Genomic DNA, 19,199 nt, shown 5'->3' on the forward strand with positions numbered 1-19,199 from the left:
CTGCATTTTCTGTTCCTGTTCTGTCACTGCAGAATGCAAATATTAATACTGCCATTTTGCATTCGAGTGTAGCCATTCATGTCTATTGGCTTTACATGCATCTAGTATATTTTGTATACCCAGAGATTTGCTATCATTTACTTACAGCAGTATAAGTTCAAGCTACAAAATATTTAACACAATTGTTACAGGGGAGCATTCTCTGGATTCTGTTTTCACAATCCTAAATCTATAACTGCCTCCGTTTATGTTTTGGCTACAGAATAAAGTATGTTTTTTGACTGATTCCCACACATGGAAAGATCATTTGAGTTATAAAAAAAAACGGCAGCCTTAGGTAGGCTGAAAATGACATAGGAATATATTGTTATCAGCTGTGTGACTGCGGATTCTGATAATACTGGGCAGACTAGTGGTGAAACACTAGACTGAATTACTGCTGTCTTAAATATATTTACCAGAAAAGCACCAAGGACACAGGTATTAATGCAGAGTGTATTGCAAGAATATTATACATATATTTAAGTATTTGTGCACACTTAGACTGTGTGTTCCAAACTGCTTCTCAAGCATGAGAAAGGACTGGGACAGTTTTAAGTATGATAGATCTCAATTAGTGAATTATGAGAAATTGAACAGTAAAGTCCTGTACATATGGGCTGAATATCGGACGAACATCCGACTTCTGTCGATGGGGCATGACTGAAAAAGGTCTGCCGATCGGCATCCGATCAGCGCTCTCAGCTATTGGCTGAGAGCGCTGACTGTTGTGTTCTGGCAGGTGGGGGGGGATGCCCCCCCCGTCCCCCCATCACAACATAATAGCTCTTTGGGGGGGATCGCTGAACTAACATTGTCCTGAGCTCTTTATTTGTTTGTTTTTTCCATTCTGCCCGCTTGGTTGAAAAAAAAACTGCTAGTGTGTACCAGGGTTAACATAGTCCCAAGATTACTGAGACATGGTTAATTCATTGAAAATAACAGGCCATAACAGGCCTTTTAGTTATTTACTTCCCATGAACGTCTGCGAAGAGGGATGTACTCCTTCTTTTCACCTGTTAATATACCAAGATAGTTGAGTTAAAGGATAAGTTCACCTTTGGGAACATGTTACATATTCCACCTGTTTTTAGGCGTTTGCCCTACATTTCGTTTTCTTTCTAAAGCAAGGACAGCCTGAGTAGGAAAGCTTTTCTCTTGACAACACAATGCAGAGTGGAATCCTTGCTCTTTGTGGGGAATTATTGGTCCTATAGTAGAGGTCTAACATGTTCAGCAGGAGACAGGCTTTTCTACTCAGGCTGTGGCTAATTAAAACAAAAAGAAAACTGTGATACTTTTTGTTTTTTTGCATCTGAACTGTTTTAGTCAATTCAAACTGAAAGTTCAATTGGGCTTTAAAAATCATAGACAAAAAACACTTATATGATCAGCTGGCATCCATGCGCAATAATAGTAATGATTTTTTTTGTAATTGCCTAATTAAGCCACACATTTGGCAGAGAGAGTGCTTTTGCAACACGTGATGTATTTAGAATTTACACCAAGGTTTAATGAGTACTGTTGACATTGTGTAAAGGTGTGTATAGCAATATACTGTATATGTTGGTGTGTGTAGCCTGCCTCTATACTATAAAAGTGAAGGGAAAAGAAAATGAAGTGTTGTGGCAACTGGATATCTTTTGTCATTTATCTAGTGAAGGCCTGATAGGAAAAGCAAAAACATGATGTCACTTCTGTTATAAAATATAAAATACTACAAATAGAATTACATATTACAAAGATGGTAGCCATGGTACTTTATATAGCCCACGTGTCAGCATACTAGTATTTGTGATCTATCTGGTCATTTTATCACTACAGGTAAATTGTTCACTATTTCAAAATTCAGTTTCTAGCACGTTAACTCACACTTCATTCTTAATACAGTAAATTACAAAGCATCCCAGGAGTGCTTTTATGTTAGACTGTAACACTACTTTCTTTTGATCAATATTCTTTGGGAATGTACAGCAGCTGCATAAAGTAAGCTGCCTTTTCATCATTAATTAAAGTGCATCCTTATACAACTTCCCTTCAATAGGTTTATGTACCTCTTCTGAATCCTGGAAAATGCAGCCTCTAAGGGTTCTCTGACAGAATGTATTCAACGCCATTTATCTTCCTTTTATCTATAGTGACAGCAGCTTTGCTTACAAGTGGCATAGAGAACAAATGGGGTTGCTTCAAAAATATTGATTGAAAAAAATGTATTTTAAAATTCTAATCCAACTTATTCCTAAACTACATTCATCATGAATGTGGAGGCAGCCATGTCATGCTTTGCCCTAATATTTTAGCAAAAATCTCTGTCTCTAGAATAAAATCGAAAAAGCAGCTGCAGTTGTAAAGTGTAGACACCTGCGGGTGCCTGCACCTACCCGCAACAGCTTCCAAAAGCTTTCAGATATAGCCATATGGTTGGGACAATCTGACAGACAAAGCTACAACACTTCTTCATAGTGCTGCTGAAGCTTGTCCACTTATTGTCCATAAGTGAGCCCATCATAGTGATGGGCTAATAAGAATGTAAGGAGATAGCATTCAGCAGAAAGTTCAGATACTAGCATTAGAGCTTTGCCTATTAACAGCCTGGCATTCAGCCAGATGTTTAACGTTTTGAAACTATCCCCAGTAAGTAATGTATGTCTTCAGACTATTTTTTTTTTTACTTAGTTCTTAAGCATATTAATTCATTAGTGCCATTAAAGGTAAATATGTTGGTCCGCCTATCAAATAAAATGTTTAAAAAGAGCTGGGTATAACACATTTTGTATCTCATTTTCTGTCTGAGTAAGGGTCTGTGTCAACGACTTGGTGCTTGTGCTGATGGCATCAGTTTTATATCTGTTTGAGATGCTACTCAGACCCTGCAGATTTTACTGACAGCTGAATCTGACCTATAAGGGACATTCTTGTGGCCTGCATTTCACCAGCTTTAAGCTTTTTTAAATTCCTATAGGTTTGTATGGGGATTGAAATCTTGTTTGATGCAAGCAAAATCCATTTACATAGGCCCTAAGACTCCTCTTCCTAGAACAGTATAAGTGAGCCCTGTGAAGCAAGGGGCAGAATCAAAGTCCACAAAGCAAGAGATTTAACCGTGAAGCCTTCTGGGTACATTTCACCAATGTAATATCTAATATTTAAAAAACACCTTTTCAGCTTGTCAGCAATCCGTAACTGACAACTTGATTGTGTATCCAATGACCCTTTTACCTTTATGGATTATCAGTCTATGTATACCTAAAGAAAATGCCAAAATCTGTGTTCGTTGTTTCTGAGACTTTCAGGTTACCACTGGCCACTTTAAGTTTACATTACTTTTCTTACTTTGTCCAGCAAAATATTCATAAAGGATTTTTTTGGACTTGCAAAACTCTTGTGATAAATCATGCTGAACTCAAAAACAGCTCTACAATTGTAACACTGCATAGAAAATCATGTTAAAGGGAAAAGTACAAATGTGTTTCTCAGACCTGCATATATATAGTCAGTTTTTTGCCATCCACAAGCATTACCTGAAAAAACAAATCCAGACGTATAAAGTGGTTTTGTAAATGTGCTTCCAATTTTTGGAGTTTTAAAGATATAATTTAAACATTACCCCAAACCTTGCTTGCTTACCTTGTGCATTTTTATTTGACAAATCTGTTAATATTGTGATATAGTCCATACAAATACGTATACGTATACAATTCATAAGACTGTTTTACCCTTGTATGTCTTTTTTTTTTTTTCATATGTCATTTTAATTAATAGCTGGCTATATATTACAATTACAGTATAGTAATTCAGGAGGAACTATGTGAGAATGCAACATGATTGCCATTTCTCTCTTTTTTTTTATATAATTTAGTTTTATTTCATGTTTGTCATCTCGTGAATATGACATTGTGAGTCAAGATTTAGGGTTAAGGTGCAAGGTCAAGCTGGTTTTGACTGATGCCCTTTGTACCTTATAAAATAAAATGCTGTCTAGTGAAACTGAATGGTATACACAGCCAATATTGGAATATTGGTGATGGAAAGTTCTATTTATAACCTGACAACTAAAACAGTGTGTGAGTTGACTTTTTGTAATGTTATTTTGCTAGTAGGTTAAGCTACTTACTATTTGTATTGAGACTGGTACTGCACCTGAACCTGACCGTAATGCTCTGTTAATAAATGTCATTTTTGGTTTCCAGTATTGTGTGTTATATTTTAGTTGTAAAAGTACTTGTAACCATTCTAATGGTTGATAGACCTTATGAACTTTGTTCAAAGTGACTCTGTTGCTACATTTTTTTTTTTTAAGTTTTCCTACAAAGTAAAGGGTCAATACTTACTCCTCTCATATCACTGATATACACTATCTTCAAGCTCTACCTTGACTTCCGCTTTAGACATAATTCTATGTGAGGCAGATGCCTGCTTCCTGTGAACAGTGGTTCTATCTGCTGTCATCTTTGTCACTACTGTATCCTGTAGTGATGTAGAGGGGTTGCCAGAAGGAACCACAGAGTACAGAGGGGACAAGGCATCTTAAAAATGTATTTGAGGCCGAAGCCAGTGTAGCGCTTGAAGATGGTGAAGATCGGCAGTGTGGGCTGCAGAAGGGGTAAGTATCAACTATTTTCTTTCCAGTCAAGCTTTTTAAAATCTTTAGTGATAGAGTTCAAGTTGAAAAGACTCAGGAGCCTGTTGAATTTTGACAGATATGTGTTTATCCTACTTTTAAATTTAATTCAGCTAGTGCTATATCTGTTCATATTTGAATTTACTACATGAAAATACATTTTGAATAGAAATCCCATTTTATTCTATGTGGTTGGTTACCATCCATGTACTGCAATATGGTGGGTTTTTAAAGGACCATTATAAGGGTCCATTCATATCTATGCTATTGCGTTAATAAAGTACACACACGCTGCAATCCATGCTCAAAGATGGGAATGGACCCTAAAAATATCTAGTTATGATGTCCCTTCCTGTTATTTCTATCCAAAATTACATGTAACATTTTACAACATATATGTATTTATTGTTATGTTTTGTGTTGCATACCTTGTAGCATTTCAGAATCTTTCATTGGAGACATTCTATTTCATCAATATTAATATTGAGCTGAACACAAAATTTTAAGTGTGGTCTAGCAGTAACAGATAGCAGGCAGCAGAGAAATGAAGGCCGCCTGCTATCTGTTACTGCTTGCACTGTGCAGCTGCAATGTGTACTTACTTTCATGGAGAACTTGTCTGATATGAGAATATAAGGATCTATTAAGACTTTATATGGCTCTAAAAACTTCAACAGATTCTAAAGATAAAGGAGTTGATTTACTAATAAAGTAATGAGATTGTACTCTAAAAACTTTTACTTTTACAAAAAATGTAATCTTTGCTTGCAAAGTGAACCAAGCTTAGCAAACAAGGTGAGGCTGTGTTCACTTTGAATACCTAATCATTTGTAAAGAATACTAAAAACCATCCTTGCACATTATAGGATGATTTTAGGATAAATAAAGTTTCACGTTATTATTAGACTACAAGTGGTATACATTACATTTCCAAAGAAACATTCTGTACTACTTAAGTAAATCATCCACAAAGGGTCTGATTTCTATTTTCTAGCCTGTTTCATTGTTTGTTTATAAAAAAAATATGTATTTACTGCATACATACAGCATCCATACACCCACGGAATTAAAGATAAGGTTAATTTTATGTGGGAGCATCCATTCAGATGAAAAAAGTAACAGAAGTTAGCATTTATTTTAAATATATGATGCTAAATTCTGGAAATTACAGCTGGATCTTTATCCTACTGTGATTTTTGTCTCTTGGTGGACCGACATATGTGAAACCAGACATTATTACAGTTCTACATATTTTAACTATATGGATGAGCTGAACACCAGATGTCACCAACTGGTGATGATGATGCTTCTAAACTCTGTCCTTTGCATTGTCCAGAATTAGTGAACCTGGTTACCCTGAGGACCTCTTAAAGTTACTACATTAATTGGTCAGAAATACTCAGAAGGGGACAACTGCTGCTTCATTCAGATTCATAAAGTAAAGATTCTGGATGGTACTTCTCTTTGTCATGGAAATTCAAGATGCAGAAACTTGGTAATTTAAAAATATAGGTCTATATGGAAATGTTTAGCTGCAAATAAAGGCTGAGCCAAAGACATCAAAGAGATTACATTTTTTTTAAAGGATAAAAACAGGAAGACCAAACTGAATCACTTCAATGAAGACAGGCCAAATCACTTGTATAAATATAAGTAAAGTAGGCCACAGATGTTTCTCAACTACTTAAAAATACAGTAAATTGCATTGCACACAAGTAAATGTTTGTCTCAATGAAAAGAAGCCATTCATAACAGAAGATGTGAACTGACTGCCATTAAGAAACAATAACAGTCTGTGAGACATATTATTTCAGATGAGGCAAGCATTTTAACAAAGTAGTAAAGCAGCAGAGCACTGCACTCATTGTTGTGTTTATAATAAGGTTTTTTTTTCTGGGGGGCCAGTGCTTAGAGCAGTGAGGCAACAGAAGAAAACCAAGGTAGTGTATCTACAATACATTGAGGTTTTCCTGTTATTTTTCCCCAACCACTTCTGAAAATGTAAAGGAAAATCACTAGAAGTCACAAGACTGAACAGTTTATATACAATGCAACCTCTTTGTCTATATATCCTTGATTGGTGCAGGCTACGTTTGAGTACTTGTTGATATATAAAGCAGAATAAATGAAAAGGTTTCATGTGTAGGCGTAGCTGAGAGAAGTCACAGCTTTGATACCATGCAGCACTCTTTCTCTATAGGCCCTTGATTGGTAGACAGGGCCGCCTAATGAAATAAACATTCTGCCTTTAGTGCATTCAGCTTTAAATGTGTGTGTCAATATTACGTCATTGGCTAAAGTGGAATTCCAGCTTCCTTACCTATTTTCAGGCCGCTCCCGTCGCATGATCTCTTCTGTGTCTGCCAGTGGCACTGCAGGTGAGAGAACAGAACAGTCTGACAACTGCAAGTAAAGCCTGAAGTGGTGGCATCACCCATTGGCTTCAATGGCCAATGCATTGTCGGTGCTCCCTCCTCGCCCCTGCAACCGTGCAAGGTGACATAGGAGAGTGGTATCACATAACTGGCCCAGAGTGGCCTGAAAATAGGCAAGTACATACATCTTACATATGTTAGTAAGCAAATATGTTAGGAGAGGGGAGGTAACAGTTTTAAGAGTAGTACAGGGTTAGGCTGAAATTCCACTTGCTTTGCTTGCCAATGCTTTGAAAACTACAAAGTAGGTACAAAGTAGGTATAGTCAGACTCCAAAGGAAAGTGTTTGTCAAGACTGTTTGGATAAAATGTAAACCAGCTGAATGCATTGTGGATGATAAAGTGCAGGTGTCATAATATGACAGTGTTATTCAGCAAAGGAAGCCGTTTTTGGGGTTTATGTATACTGTGAATGTGTCCTTACAGTCAGGACAGGAGATAAATAGCAGGAAAAACAGGTGAGATGCGCTGCTTGTGCTGAAGCTTCCATAAATAAGAGCACATACTATGAGCAGGACTGTAAGCAGATAGGGCTGGTTGATACTTGTGGTGCACCACAGCAGGTGTACATAGAACAGCAAGAGACTGGTGTATAGCAGGAGCAGGTCAGGACAGCCAAGTTGTAGTGGTGTGGTAACACAGAAGGGTCAAGCAAAAGATTAGTCTACTGTGTAGATCAGAGTTCAAACGGTACCAACTAGCAGCAAAGAAGAGCAGGGTCAGAACAAGCTGGGTATTGGAAGGACAGAGAAGATAGAAAAGGGGAAGGAGTGTGTCTATTTATCAAAAATAATGTAAGGGTGGTAGAGAGTAGTGACATTGTAAATGAGACAAGAGGAAGGTGTAATCCATGTGGATAGAGCTCCAAAGAGAAGAAGTAAGTTGGAAATTAATAGTGAGGGTATGTTACAGGCCCCCCCAACCTGAAGGAGGAGGAGCTGGACCTTCTATCACAGTTAGAAATGGCAGCGAGGCAGGGAAATGTCATCATAATAAGTGACTTTAATTATCCTGATATTGATTGGGTAGAAGGGACAGCTCACTCGCTAAAGGTCAGTCATTTCATGAATGTCTTACAGGACAACTTCATGTCTGGATTCCCCGACTAGAAAGAATGCATTGCTGGATCTATTATATACAAACAATCCAAGTCCGATCTCAGATGTGGCAATACAAAACAACTTAGGATGAAGCGATCACAGGATGATCACATTTAGCGTAAATCATAGGAAAAGGAGGCATGGGGGTAGCACAAGAACACTTAATTTCAAATGAGAAAACTTTTCTGAACTGTGCTCAATACTACAAAGCATCAATTTGTACCAAATCCTAGAAACCTTGAACACGGAAGAAAAATGGGAATGCTTTAGGAACATATTAAGCAAATGTATCACACAGTGCATTCCAGTGGACAATAAACATAGAAGAGCAAGACTAAACCTGGATGGCTAAACCGTAACGTAAAAAGTCTTATTAAAGAGAAAAAAATGGATGGTTACAGATGACACAGAGAAGACAACCGTACTAAATTTCTTCTCCTCAGTTTTTACACAGGAAAAGGAGGGGTATTCTGACCATGACAGGATTGTTAATAATAGAAAAGAGGGAGGTGCCCCCAAGAAACTAATATATACTGTACCTACGTCCTATGAGGCATGAAAGGAGAGTGTATTGAGGCGTATGTGCACTTTCATGGTACCATACAAAGGCTTAACACATTTATTGATATAAAAAACTAAGATTTTATTCAAAATAGCATATTAAAACATGTCTATCAACACTTTGCTCTATATACGCTAATCACAGATGGAATGACCTTGATACCAAGACCATTACCAATTGTAGCTTATACCATTTAGATGCTGGATGCACAACATGTTTCGTGGAATAAAACCACCGCTTCTTCAAGAACTTGTAACACACTAATAATATAGAGCAGTAGTGACATTAAATGCTGTAATAGATTATATGAAATAGTGACAAGGATTAGTTCATGTTATAAATGGATTGCAACATTATAGTCAAGATGTGGTGCACAGTCCATGCCAGCTATGAATAAGAAAATTGTTATAAAAAAACAGAAAGAATTAAATCTGAATAAGTTGGCTTTTTCAGAGGGATATGTATACAAAAGGACAGGAAGGAGGACGACTAGGAATTTTGGTAGACGTAATACTTCACATATGTACTCTCAAAGAGATGAAACAACAGAATCAGATTCATCAACTTCTGCTTCTGTCTCCTCACAGGTCACTTCGCAACTATCAAACTCACAATCTTCATGAGCCCGTCCTCTTAAACGTTCACATATTCAAGGTGGTGGGTATTCACCGACAGATATAGATAAGAAAGCACGTGCTAATGTGTCACCTCGGTTGGGGGAATCAGACATTATTAATGGTAATTTCACGCCAGTATTGCACACCTTATTGAATAAAGGCACCACAATTGTACGGGCCAATACAAAGCTCCCTACTGCTACAGGTGGTTTTTTAGACCCTGCTCTGGCCCTATCAGAGGCCAAAATACAGAGCAACTTAAACACATATGTGGTGCAGACATCTAAGACACCTACAGTATAAATCACTCAGAACGCAACATAATCAATTTAACAGATTTCCCTCTTACAATGGCCCAAGAGTCAATTCTTTGGATAGGCCTAGGCTTCTGCCCAATACAAGAAATAGATGTGATGGAAACAATTAAAGACCTTTATTTGTTTGCACGTAATCTCACCTATAAATTTATGTTTGATCCCGAACGGAAAGAAAAGAAAATGGAGAAAGAAATCTCCGAACAAATTAAGAATTTCACTATGAAAGAGTTAAGGGCCCTTAGGGACCCTGATGTTACTGTATGATGAGGGAGCAGTAGAACTTGATCCCCCATTCGAACCGACACAAAATAATTCTTAATTAGAGTCACACAAGGTGCAAACCTTTAAACCCAAATCACGTCACCTCCCTGAACTAACTCTCTGTCCCAATGTATGGATGTTTCTCCAACAAACCATTAAAGATATGAAAGCCATACGGTGGCAATCCTCTTCTTGTTCTTCAAACTTATCACAGGAACAGATATCTGCCCTTAGACATCTTAGGACAAAGACTGACATTGTTATTAAGCCACCAGACAAGGGGGGTAACATTGTTTTGATGACCTACTCACAATATTAACATATGTGCCATGATGTCCTAAACAATAAGCAATGGTATCGTCATATTGATTCACAAATGGTGTCATCATACGAGAGAGAATTTCGAGAACTATGTACATAGGTATTCCTGGAGGGACTTATTGATCAGGACACTCTGGATTAACTGGTGAATCCATATTCACGTATACCTACGTTTTACACCCTACCTAAATTCCAAAAAAAACCTCTCACATCCACGTGGTAGGCCCATAATCTCAGGCATTGGGTCATTGACTAAGAATGCAAGCAGATATGGGGACTCATTCCTTTTACCTCATGTGATGAGACTGCCCTCATATATTAAAGACACACCTGATTTGCTCAAACATGTGAAGGGGACCCATGTTCCCCCGAATGCCCTACTTGCGATTGACATAGAATCTTTGAATTGTAGTATCCCGCACGAGTGAGGCGTCCGGTTGATTGGGTCCTTCCTCATGGAGCAACACAGATCATCTTGGCTGTTAAATTGGTTTGTTTTGAATGTACTTACCTTCATTCTAACCAAAAACTATTTTGTATTTATGGATCAGCTTTCTCTTCAAGTTCAGGGGGTAGCCATGGGCACATGTTGTGCCCAGTCATATGCAAATTTATATCCCATATATTCTATACTGGTTTCCGCTACATAGGTGACCTGCTGGGAACTGATCTTATTCTTGAAACAGCTCAACATTAACTGATACAATTTGAAATTCACTCAAAATATGAGTTAAATACAGGTGTCTTTTTTGGATTTGAACATTTCAGTTGGACCCGATGGATATATACAGACAGATCTTTACCATAAGCCAAGTGCAGGCACAAGTTCATGCCAGTAGTTCACACCCTAGATCTTTAGGAAAAAGCATTCCTTATGCTCAATATATATGGCTACAGAGGAATTGCATTTCAGACACTGATTTCAAAAAGCAGGCAGATCTGCTACAACAGAGGCTCATGGCATGGGGGTACTTGAGGACCCTCCTAAAAAATGCTTTTAACAAAGCTAAGGAGAGATCAAGAACCTCTCTTCTTTATGGTAATTCTTCTAAATAAAGTAATCAGCATTGTCATGAAATATTCATCCAATTAATCACAATTGCGATCATTAATCATGAAAAAATTGGCATTTCCTTACTGAGGATTATACTGTCTCTAAATATGTCAGACATACTCCTGAACTGATTTTTCGACACGCCACTACACTTAGGCAATAGTTAACATCTAGTTATTATACACCCTATAAAAAGATCGATAGCCTCCAACCACCTGGAATGTACCGTTCGATACAGTTCCCCATAAACTCTTAATCTACACGCTGAGGTCTGCAGGCATGGACCATAAGGTTTGTTCTTGGATAGAGAACTGGTTACAGGGGCGTGTCCAAAGGGTGGGGATAAATAACGTGTACTCAGGCTGGTCTGGAGTGGTAAGTGGAGTACCCCAGGGCTCTATATTAGGACCAATTCTATTTAATTTATTTATAAATTACATAGAGGATGGGATAAATAGCTCAGTCTTAGTTTTTGCTAACAACACAAAAATAAACAGGGCAACAACTTCACATAAGGATATACAGTGGGGATCGAAAGTTTGGGCACCCCAGGTAAAAAATTGTATTAATGTGCATAAAGAAGCCAAAGAAAGATGGAAAAAATCTCCAAAAGGCATCAAATTACAGATTAGACATTCTTATAGTGATGGGTTTAGGTGATGAATAACCTCCACCAATGTGACTGCTCACAGATATCGGTTAAAGTAAATATAAGGGTTAAAAAACCATGCAGAGGAAAGAAGGGTTTTATTTGATAAATACCCCTTACCAATATGTGATAAGGGTTAACACCATATAATAAATAAGTCCTGCACCGGCTGGAGTCGCCTCTTACCAAGCAGAATAAAATTAATTCCCAAAGTAAAAGGAAGAACGATATTGATGTAAATGTTGCGTGCTAAACCACCACCAGCTGGATTCGCCTCTTACCATATAAAGATAAAAGGCTAGCCAAAGCGTGCCAAACACAATCCAGTGTACCACTCAGGAACCAATACCAGTTCACACCAGTAGGGGTCACCTCTTACCACATAGAGATGTTATTCAAGCCTGTAGGTACACCGAATATCCAGGAAACTGACCCTTGACCTGTAGTAATGTGTCCCGGATGTCTCAAAGGATAATGGGGGTGTTCACCATCTGATGATATGGCCACTGAAGGGTTAAATCCTCTCCCGGCTCAGTGTGTCTGATTCGACTACCGCTGACAAGCAAAAATCCGCATTTTAACTTTGCAAATGAACATATAGACAAGCCTGATGCATTTTGGAAACAAGTTCTGTGGACCGATGAGGTTATAATTTAACTTTTTGGCCGGAATGAGCAAAGGTACGTTTGGAGAAGAAGGGGCACAGAATTTAATGAAAAGAACCTCTGTCCAACTGTTAAGCATGGGGGTGGATCAATCATGCTTTGGGGTTGTATTGCAGCCAGTGGCACAGGGAACATCTCACGAGTAGAAGGAAAAATGGATTCAATAAAATTTCAGCAAATTTTGGATGGTAACTTGAAAAAGCTGACGTTAAAGAGAGGATGGCTTCCACAAATGGATAATGATCCTAAACACACCTCGAAATCCACGGGGGATTACATCAAGAGGCGTAAACTGAAGGTTTTGCCATGGCCTTCACAATCTCCTGACCTCAACATAATTGAAAATCTATGGATAGACCTTAAAAGAGCAGTGCGTTACAGACAGCCCAGGAATCTCAAAGAACTGGAAGACTTTTGTAAGGAAGAATGGGTAAAGATACCTCAAACAAGAGTTGAAAGGCTCTTGGCTGGCTACAAAAAGCATTTACAAGCTGTGATACTTGCCAAAGGGGGCAGTACAAGATATTAACTCGGCAGGGTGCCCAAACTTTTGCAGACGCCATTTTTTTGTTTTCTGTTATTTTGAAAGTGTAAATAATGGAAATACAATCTAACTTTTGTTAACATATTATAAGAATGTCTAATCTGTAATTTGATGCCTTTTGGATATTTTTCCATCTTTCCTTGGCTTTTTTATACACATTAATACAAATTTTTACATGGAGTGCCCAAACTTTCGATCCCCACTGTAGAAAGTTTACAGAACGACCTAAACAAAAAAATAGAGTGGGCAACTACATGGCAAATTAATTCTCTAGGGGAAAGGGGATGACAAGGACCTAACCTCCCAGAGAGGTTCAAGGGGAGAGGGGGAATAGGGAAGGGGACAAACAAGATTTGGACTTTAGGGGTACTGTAGTCATAAATACAAAAAAAAGTCGATAGTTTTATTCAAAATGTTTAAAAATTTATAGCACAAAGAGACATACAAAAGTGCTACAGCAATACAAATAAATGAACAAAAACAAATCGCACTTGTAATTATCCTGTCAGGGATTTTCAGACATCCAGGCGTGTGTTCCTCGACATGTTTCGTGGTAAAAACCACTTCTTCAGGAGAATATTTTACACACTACGCATATTCTGATAATAATAAACAGTAAATTAATATCAAATGTCTCCAAATACAACAAAGACATATAAATGGATAAACTGGGAGGAGCTGCCTCACCTGATGCTGGAGGCCACAGCGGATCACAGTCAAAGGGCCCAACCACCAAATTACCTCTCCCCGGTGGACATGGGAGACACTAAAGTGAACTATTAAAATAGATAAATTAGAAGTATAATATGTATAAAGGAGTATATCAATGCACCACCCATAGGTAGAAAAGAGCAGACAGAGAAATATGTAGAGTAAGGGAACATCCCACTGCAGAAACCATGTGATAGGAGAAGAAAAGGCAAAGAATGGGGAAGGGAGGAAACGAAAAAAAGGGAAAAAAAATCCCCCAGAAAACAAGAAACCACGTGATACTACAGAGCGTCCCAGATTGTGGGGGGTGCTATTTGTTGTAATAACATACCATACTAGGCCGTATAGAAGATAATATAACCAACCGGGGGAAACACACTACAGGACTCGAGAGACAGGGAATATCTAGAAGCCCAGGATGGTTGTAGAACGGCTTGATATAATTAATATGGTAGAGGCAGGAAGAGTCATAGTACTTCCGGTAGATAGACCTGGTGAAGTAATGGGATATTATAAGTAAATATACCAAACTGGGACCCATGTCACCTAATAGGGGGCAAGAGACCCCCCTTAGAGAGACCATGGTATCGACCCAGATAATTTAATGTGATAGGATTCTTACCCTGCACGAGTCCAGAGTACACACGCCCCGGTGGAAAGGATAAACAGCGTACGCCGCCATGACCGGCGGCAGACCCTATTTAAGTGTCTCCTAGCGGGACACGTCAACACGTCCACAAGGGGCGCGTGACGTCAGCCGCTCTGATCACAGTGGGCGCGTATGCGCGAAGAACCGCGCATGTGCGGTAACGCCGTGTGAAAACACGGCGAGAGTGACGGATCATCATCATAGACACTGTCATCCAAAGGATCACATGTCCGCAGGGAGAGGAACGGTCACGCCCATCGAAGGATGCAATATCCTTTTGTTTTGTCTGTTCGTTTTCGCCTGATGCAGGGCTGCCGTGGATCCCCTTCGATGTAATGAGCTGATGCACACAGCCTGGCTCAGGATTGAGCCCACACCACTGTTCCCATAACAAGCAGATTGCAATGGGGGGAGACGGAGAAGATGTAGAGCAGGAAACCCCAGTGGAGGAGGTTCGGGGCCGCTCTGTGCAAAAGCATTGCACAGAGCAAGAAAGTATGAAATGTTTGTGATAAAAAAAAATTTCCTTTCTACCATTTTAATATCTATAGCTCCTACATATTATTCAAAACCCTCCAAGGTAGATTAAACTATTAAATCGTTCCCTATGACCTAGGCTGGATTTCAATCATGATTGTCACAGGACATATAGACAAGGTAAATCTCCTATCTTTCCCCACACTATCCAAAACGTAAAAATTATTTTAGATATACTTTAAAATAAAAGATTTAGAAACATCATATTTCATGCCTAACTTAAAAATACAGTTGTCAAGGATAGAAAAAGAACAATGTATATCAATTTGAACTTCTGCTTATTCTTTTCTAATACTGCGAATGCATTTCTTGGAACAATCACTACACTGAAACCTTTCAAATATGCCTAGAAATGCATTCTAAGAAAGACATCTAATGATCATGTCATTTGGTCTTTATTCTTGTGGAAATCATAACCTCCATTGAAAGAAGATGAAAAGCCTGACAATACCTTGGACTCTATGATCCTTGTGCATTTTGTTTGCAATTTGGTTGCCTATTTAAAGCAGGAAAGAATATGTGACCTATTTCAATTTTTCTTTTTCATGGGGATGTCTGCATTTAGCTACAGTGAGGGAAAAAAGTATTTGATCCCCTGCTGATTTTGTGCGTTTGCCCACTGACAAAGAAACGATTAGTCTAAAATTATATTGTTAGGTTTATTTTAACAGTGAGAGACAGAATAACAACAAAAATATCCAGAAAATCGCATTTCAAAAAAGTTATAAATTGATTTGCATTATAATGAGTGAAATAAGTATATGATCCCCTATCAATCAACAAGATTTCTGGCTCCTAGTTGTCTTCTATACAGGTAACGAACTGAGATTAGGAGCACTCTCCCAAGGGGAGTGCTCCTAATTTCAGCTTGTTACCTGTATAAAAGACACCTGCCCACAGAAGAAATCAATCAGATTCCAATCTCTCCACCATGGCCAAGACCCAAGAGCTGTCCAAGGATGTCAAGGACAAGATTGTAGACCTACACAAGGCTGGAATGGGCTACAAGACCATCGCCAAGCAGCTTGGTGAGAGGGTGACAACAGTTGGTGCAATTATTTGCAAATGGAATAAACAAAATAACATTCAATCTCCCTCGGTCTGGGGCTCCATGCATCAAAGGAAGAATGGACAGGCCAATGTACCATCAAATCTTGGGTGAGAACCTGCTTCCCTCAGCCAGGGCATTGAAAATGGGTCGTGGATGGGTAATCCAGCATGACAATGACCCAAAACACACGGCCAAGGCAACAAAGGAGTGGCCGAAGAAGAAGTACATTAACTTCTTCCCGCCCGCGCTATAGCCAAAAGACGGCTACAGCACGGGCTCTAATTTCCGGGAGGCCGTCTTTATACAACCTCCCAGTGACAGGCTCCCCGCGCGCTCCTGCGAGTGCGCATCGGGGAAAATCTGTGTCGGCCGTGTCCCTTGGACACAGCCAATCACAGATCGTGGTGAATGGCCAATCACAGCGGCCATTTACCACGTGATCGGACCGTGCAATGAGAGATGATCTCAAATGTAAACATATGAGATCATCTCTCATCGCCAGCTCTCCTTCCTCACACAGAGACTGTGTGTGAGGAAGAGCAGAGCCGATCAGCGGTTAGGGGACACAGAAAAATGTAATCAGGGCACTGATCACCAGTGCCCTGATTACACAAGAGGTAAATAAAATACAATAAGTGCCCACCATCAGTGCCCACAGTGCCCGCCATCAGTGCCCCCCATCAGTGCCCACAATCAGTGCCCATAGTGCTGCCAGTCAGTGCCCATCAGTGCCTGCTCATCTAGGCACTGATGGGCACTGACTAGCAGCACTATGGGCACTGAGTGTGGGCACTGATGGTGCTGCCCATCAGTGCTCATCAGTGCCGCCCATCAGTGCTGATCAGTGCCACCCGTCAGTGTCCATCAGTGCCACCCATCAGTGTCCAGCAGTGCCGCCTCTCAGTGCCCAGCAGTGCCGCCCGTCAGTGCCGCCTCTCAGTGCCCAGCAGTGCCACCTCTCAGTGCCCAGCAGTGCCACCTATCAGTGCTCATCAGTGCTGCCTATCAGTGCTCATCAGTGCCGCCTATCAGTGCCACCTATCAGTGCTCATCAGTGCGGCATATTAGTACCTCTTCATCAGTGCCCATAAGTGCCACCTCATTAGTGCCCATAAGTGCCACCTCATCAGTGCCCATCAGTGCAGCCTATCAGTGCCCATCAGTGCCGCCTCATCAGCGCACATCAGTGAAGGAGAAAAATTTATTTATTTTCAAAATTTACTCACAGAAAATAAGAAAAACTTTTCTTTTTTCAAAATGTTCTCTTTTTTCTTTTTTTTTTTGTAAGAAATAAAAAACCCAGAGGTGATTAAATATCATCAAAAGAAAGCTCTATTTGTGTGAAAAAAATTATAAAAATTTCATATGGGTTCAGTGTAGCATGACCGCGCAATTGTCATTCAAAGCGTGAGAGTGCTGAAAGCTGAAAATTGGCCTGGGCAGGAAGGGGGGTGAAAGTGCCCGGTAGGCAAGTGGTTAAGGTCCTGGAGTGGCCTAGCCAGTCTCCAGACCTTAATCCCATAAAAAAAATATGTGGAGGGAGCTGAAGGTTCAAGTTACCAAACATCAGCCTCAAGACTTTAATGACTTGGAGAGGATCTGCAAAGAGGAGTGGGACAAAATCCCCCCGAGATGTGTTCAAACCTGGTGGCCAACTACTACTACGTCTGACCTCTGTGATTGCCAGCAAGGGTTTTACCACCAAGTACTAAGTCATGTTTTGCGAAGGGTTCAAATAATCATTTCACTCATTATAATGCAAATCTATTTATAACTTTTTTGAAATACGCTTTTTTGGATATTTTTGTTGTTATTCTGTCTCTCACTGGTAAAATAAACCTACCATTAAAATTATAGCCTGATGGGCCAACATACATAATCAGCAAGGGATCAAATACTTTCTTTCCTCATTGTATAGCACATTTTTTGGGGATAAAATTAATAAAAATGTGATTAACTCTTTCCCTGTCTGTGTTATATGTCTGTGATCCCATTAATCTGATTTTCCTTTGCTTCCTGTCTCTGTGACACCCATATAATTAGGGCAGTGGAACAGTAAACAAAAACATTGTCAGATGCAGTTTGGTTTGTGTGTCCGGTAAAGAGAGGTTTCTAGCTCCCTGACAGGGACACAGACATTAATAAACTTTATGCTAACCTTTCTCTGCACCAATAAAAACAAAATGAAATGTTTTGACAGTAGTTATATTTTAACTCTTTCACTGCCAATGACATATCCCACACATCATGGCATTGAAAGGGTTAAAACAAGCTTACGGCTGCACAGTTCCTGGCAACAAAATTGTGGGGAATGGTGAGCACTCCTAATCTCGCAAGAAGGTGCTGCAGCACAGCATTGGGAGCATCTTCTCAGTGGGATTTAGATTACTATACATTCCCCATATCTTGCTGGAAAAAGGATGACCCAACCCTCACTTAGGCGGTAAGTTTTCTAGTATACTAATTTTTTACCACGACAAATCTTATTTAAAAACTTGTTTGCTGCATTTCAGCAGGGTTGAGGGAGGGGCCTCTTTAACCAATTCCAAGCCACCCACCACAGTTATACGTTGGTACTTTGACGTTAAATACCGGGGTTATGGCAGACGGTCCTCTTTCTCATAAAAGTGGTCCTAGGCAGGAAGTCAAGTGAGGGCAAGCTGGCCCCCACTCGACTCTATAGCCTTGGAGGACCGCAGCAAAGTCACACGTCGCTTCCTCCCAAAGGCCTTAAAGGGCCCATTTTTTTTTCATAAAAAAAAAGACATATTTTTAGTTTAGATGTGAGATCTGAGGTCTCACATTAAAGAGGACCTGTCCTGCTTATTTCTATTACACGGGATGTTTACATTCCTTGTAATAGGAATAAAAGTGATCAAGAAAACGTTTTTCTTAAATGGGACAGTGTAAAAATAAAAAATAGAAGGTAAAATAAATAAGAAAAGAAAACGTAAAGTGCCCCGGCCCTCCGAGCTTGCGCGCAGTAGCGAACGCATATGCAAGTCGCACCTACATATGTAAATAGTGTTCAAACCACACATGTGAGATATCACCGCGATTGCTAGA

Source organism: Pelophylax lessonae, assembly GCF_965119305.1.
Source record: "Pelophylax lessonae genome assembly, chromosome: 1".
NCBI classification, from domain to species: domain Eukaryota; kingdom Metazoa; phylum Chordata; class Amphibia; order Anura; family Ranidae; genus Pelophylax; species Pelophylax lessonae.